Source organism: Eriocheir sinensis, chromosome 1 (assembly GCF_024679095.1).
Source record: "Eriocheir sinensis breed Jianghai 21 chromosome 1, ASM2467909v1, whole genome shotgun sequence".
NCBI lineage: Eukaryota > Metazoa > Arthropoda > Malacostraca > Decapoda > Varunidae > Eriocheir > Eriocheir sinensis.
Genome location: NC_066509.1, coordinates 36,276,985 through 36,282,051, shown reverse-complemented (window position 1 = coordinate 36,282,051; position 5,067 = coordinate 36,276,985). Strand labels below are relative to the sequence as shown.

At 44.7% G+C, this 5,067-nt stretch overlaps 1 long non-coding RNA gene across 1 annotated transcript; it reads right to left on the bottom strand.

The window, feature by feature from the left end:
* Positions 1-229: 229 nt before the first annotated feature.
* On the bottom strand, positions 230-4,758 carry LOC126996156 (uncharacterized). The gene is made up of 3 exons (XR_007751023.1): positions 4,691-4,758; positions 839-1,024; positions 230-658 (listed from the first exon to the last, which is right to left on the bottom strand). It is a non-coding gene; the product is annotated as an uncharacterized LOC126996156 (long non-coding RNA).
* Positions 4,759-5,067: the final 309 nt, after the last annotated feature.

The following is a 5,067-nucleotide window of genomic DNA, read 5'->3' as shown; positions in this document are numbered from 1 at the left end:
GAGAGGCTCAAAGATGAGTCCCGGGGATGCGGCATGAGCCAACACATGATGGCGCCCCTATAAACACTCGCCTGCGCCAGAACGGGCTGGGCCGACCATCAGGCCCCACCGGAAAGAAGCCTTGGCCGACCATCAGGCCCCACCGGGAAGAAGCCTACCGGCGCACAGGCCGCGACGTAAAAATAAATAAAAAAATAAAAAGCCTTCACACAGGTCCTTCAGCGCCGACTGGTAGCAGGATCCGTGGCTAAGGGATGGGAGAAGGATATATGGAATGGAGTTGAGGGGAAGGAAATGGAAAGGAAGGGAGGGGAGGGGAGGGGGTAGGAAGGAGTATGGATGAGAAGGTAAGGTAATACAAAGGAGAAGGATAGAAAAGGAAAGGGATAGCATGGTGAGGGAAAGAAGAGAAGGAGCGTAAAGAAATTGAGAGGAAAGAAAAGGAAGAGAAAGAAATGGAAAGGAAAGGATAGAGCGGGAAGGAAGATAAGACAAGGAAGGAAGGGGAGGGATAAAAGGAAGGAAGTAAATCAGAATATAGAAGGAAAAGACGATAAAGAACGATAAAGAATGGAGCTGACGACGACGAGGACGCAGACATAACGCCGACCGACACCGACCAACGAAGACACGACGCCGACAGGACGCAGACAAGTCGCTGACCAACGCCGACCGACGCAAACATGAAAGAAGAGAACAAAAAAGAGGTTGAAGTGTGGAATGTGAGTCACGAATACCAGTCAACTAATAAAACTCTGAGGACAGCTGTGTGTGTGTGTGTGTGTGTGTGTGTGTGTGTGTGTGTGTGTGTGTGTGTGTGTGTGTGTTTTCTTCTCACCTGGGCGTTTGTGCTCCCCTCAACAGTAAATCGTAGTGCAGTCGACCCTCTTTTGACGTGGCCATTAGGAAACCATCATCGCCAGAGCCTCCGCCATTTCCTTCTTCATTTTTCTTTTCCTTTTCCATCGCTTCCGTCAACGCCACCATCACCATCACCACCATCACCGTCACTATTATTTTCATCCTGGGGTAGAGAAAATAAAGTAAAATATAAAGATATTCAAAGTAAAAGATCCGTATTCCCAAAAGTATCCAGCTCTCACATCAACTCTTTCCAGTGGACAAAACGGGGATCATTCGGGTTCTAATGAGTGTTTCATTAGGTTCACGGTACAGAAGAAGGGTCAAACCACAACCAGGGTCATAAAACCACTCATGCAAATGCCCACAACAACTCCTACGAAAGCCGTGTCAAAAATATCCTTGGACGCGTTTCAAAATATAACCCCAAGCTGACCCATGCAAAATTAAGTCGAAGATTGGGCTTAAGGATATGAAACTAGGGTCAAAGTCTCAAACATTTCGTGACTTACACACACACACACACACACACACACACACACACACACACACACACACATTTAACAAGGCTTTCGCATAGGTCGTTGTGGTATTTCAATAAGTAGTTGTATGAGCATTAGTGAAAGTTTGACAAGGCTTCTGCATCATAAAATTGAAAAAAAAAAAACAGTTGTACCATCACACTATGTATTGCCAGGTTACTCCCTTCTCCCTGTGACTTTGCAACAATAAACCAACAATCAGTCAGTCTCATGATAACCGAATTTATCTCCTTGTGGCCTTGGGAAATTATTGTGGAAGCCGAAAGCATTTGATAATACGTTACGAAAGATGGGGCCTCCCCCCCTGCCCCGCCCATCCACCCACGCCTCCCACGGCTGGTATGCTCAGACGCTTCCACCTCTCACGTCAACTATTTCCAAAGGCCAAAAAGGAGACAAATCGGGTTCTCATGACTGTTTTATTTAGATTCACGGTACAGAGGAAGGGTCAGACTACCACCAGGGTCATAAAACTACTCCAAATAATGCCACAAACTCCTACGAAAACCTTGTCAAATATGTGTGCTTGGGCGCCGAAATGTTTTAAGAATATGGCCCAGGGCTCACGCGCAACAAGTCAAATATGCTATCGATCATGAAGTGCAACGTGTAAATCATCAAGTCACCATGACGCAGAGCACGCAGGAGTGAAGTAGTTGATCCTCATTGCTGCCGCCCGAAGGCGGACAAAGGTTATTAGTGCGCTAAGGCTGAGTATGACTGATTACAAGATGTGTAATGTGGTACATACATATAAAGGACGATGTAGAGGGTGGATAGGGAGGATTCTAAGAGTAAAGATGGGGACTACTGCAAAGCAGTGGTGCGAGATGGTATAAGCAGTGGTGGGATTCAATTCTTTTAAGAACAAGTTTTCTCACTCCAGTACTCGCTGACAACACGTTCTCTCACTATCTCAGTCTCTAGAAGCAAACCATACTGATATGGTTAAATCCACGCACATTCTACTTTCAATAAATATTTTGTGTCTCGGCTCTATGCCTATACTCTATATGGCATATTTATATATTCAAACTGTTATCAAAGTGATTTTGATATATTTAAGATCACAATTCCTGATGTCGTGATGCGTGACTACATAAAATAATAGCTACAGCCTCTCAAAAATAGAATAAAAAATCCTACCAGCTACAGTGGTGTCTGCAGATATGTTGTTGTTGCTGTTGTTGTTGTTGTTGTCAGGGACGCGAATATCTGAAGATCATTATGAGTCCTGGGGAAGTCCTATGAGGTTATCACAGGCGTGACAGCTGGCCTGTCTTCTTCAGGAAGGCACAGGTGAGGCGGATGACAGCTGGTTGCCGTGAGGGAGAAGTAATTCAAGTAAACAAATTGAGCTGGCAGCGGTTGCTGTCGGTGTAGCCTTTGTAACGGCGCTCTCGTTCGAATCGGTGATGCCACATTGGTCTTGAACCCGTGTTCGGCTCTACCCGACATCAAATCTGGTTTTAGTCGTGTTTTTGACTATCAAAAGCCAGTAACAAATATATGAGGGGTTTACCAAAATAAGTTATAAGTAGGTGTTCATGGGGGAAAAATTAAGAACCCCTGATTTAAACTAACAGTAACAACCGGTTCTCGGGATTAAATAAATTCCAAGAACAGGTTCTTGCGAGCCGGTGCGAGCAGGCTGAATCCCATCAATGGGTATAAGTGAGACCAGATGGCCGCACCACGATGTCAACACTCGGAAGGGGTAGATACAGACTGCTGACGCAGGGTTTCCGCGTCAGCCGAATTCCTCCCTCTGTCTGGTGGTTGGTTGATTTGAGGGCAGAGAGGAGGGCGCAGCAGAGAGGTGAAGAGCTCCTCGTAGGGAGAGTTTGGTTAAGGGTCACACAACAAAGAACCCACAAGTGATTAATTGACCCCGACACGTGAGTTATAGCTGTATATTTCTGAATGATCTGAATGATATATCTTGCCATTGCCATATTCTGATGTGCGGGTTAAATTGCTCTTTGATGTACGGTAGTGACTTAATGATTTATTGCTGTTTGATGTAAATTGTAGGGACTTACGTATCCCTGATTCTTTGATAAACGTAGTGACTCTCGTATTCCTCGCGGGGCTGATGGCGGTAACAACCATTATGAAACTCCTCGAAGCCTCGGTAAATCTGTTTCGAAAGGCTCTCGCAGATGCTTCAGCCTCACGTCAACTATTTACAAAGGTCAAAAAGTTTATGAGTCAGGTTCTAATGAGTGTTTCTTTAGGTTCATAGTACAGAAAAATAATCAAACTACCACCAGGGTCATAAAAGTACCCATGGAAATGACCTCCAGTCCTACGAAAACCTTGTCAAATGTATGTGCTTGGGGCGCTTCAGCCTCACATTAACTAGTAGATCAGTCAGATTCTAATGAGTGTTTATTTAGATTCACGGTACAGAAGAAGAGCTAAACTACTACCGGGGTCACAAAGGTACCCATGGAAAAGCAATCCGATTCTACGAAAGAATTGTTAAATGTATGTGCCTGCACCCCGAAAGGTTTAAAAATTACACCAGCCTGGGACGAGAGTGAAGGGCAATAAATTATGCAACGGGGCGCCGAAAGGGGATGAAAGCAAAGGGTCAATTTTCTAAACATCCGTCAAAGCGTGCCATATGTTCCTAGGGAGTATAATTATGTTCGCCAGTTTGCACACACCGTCCCATTCAGTGCGCACGTGGGAAATGGAACAAACCGCTGATAACAAAACAAACAACTCAGGTGACGTGTAGTAGCTATATATTTTGCCGTTATATAATTTATTACTAACTGAACTGAACAAATTGACGAACACACATTAATGAAAGGTAAAGTTGAGGGCATACCGGTTATAGCTACGCGTGCCCTCGGTGCTCATCTTCGTCACATACCATATATCACGTTAACAAATACTCCTTTCCCTGAGACACAAACGCCAGACAATACAACACAACACTATCTGTTTTTCTCAGACGCTTCCGCCTCACATATATATCTCCAAAGGCCAAAAGTAGATCAGTCAGGTTCTCAAGAGTGGTATTTTAGGTTCATGGTACAGAGGAAAGGTCAATCTGCCACCAGGGTCATAAAACTACCTCTGGAAACACCCAAAACGCCCAAAGCCTTGTCATAATGTACATTCCATACTTAAATACTTATACCTACTTTTGAGATCCTGTGTACATTCCATACTTAGCCTTCTGGCATTATAATACATGTGTTTTTTGGAGACGAAATGTTTAAAAATACGGCGGCAACACAGCACGACACTTCAGCTCATCCTCAGTAACACACCACAACTGGTCAGCTCAGGCAGGTCACGGTCACAGGCAGGTCTCGGTCACAGGCAGGTCACGTGTCGCCACCACCACGTTGGCTGAAAGACTCAAGGAAAGGAGGGATTCAGTGGCTCGTGTCCTAGAATCGCATCGCTTTAATTGTGTTCGAAAACAGAAGAGAAGAATGAAAGTGAGTTTGAATAGTTCTTTTGAACCGAGACTGAAATTGTGCGTTAGTGAAGAATTAGTTTGTTGTTATTGCTGCTGCTGTTGTTGTTCAGTATGAGGACGAGGAGGAGGAGGAGGAAACATGGAAACATGGAAATGCAGGGAACAGAAAGCCTATTGGCTTATTACGAGGTTGCCCGCTTTGGTGATTTAATCTGCTCGACA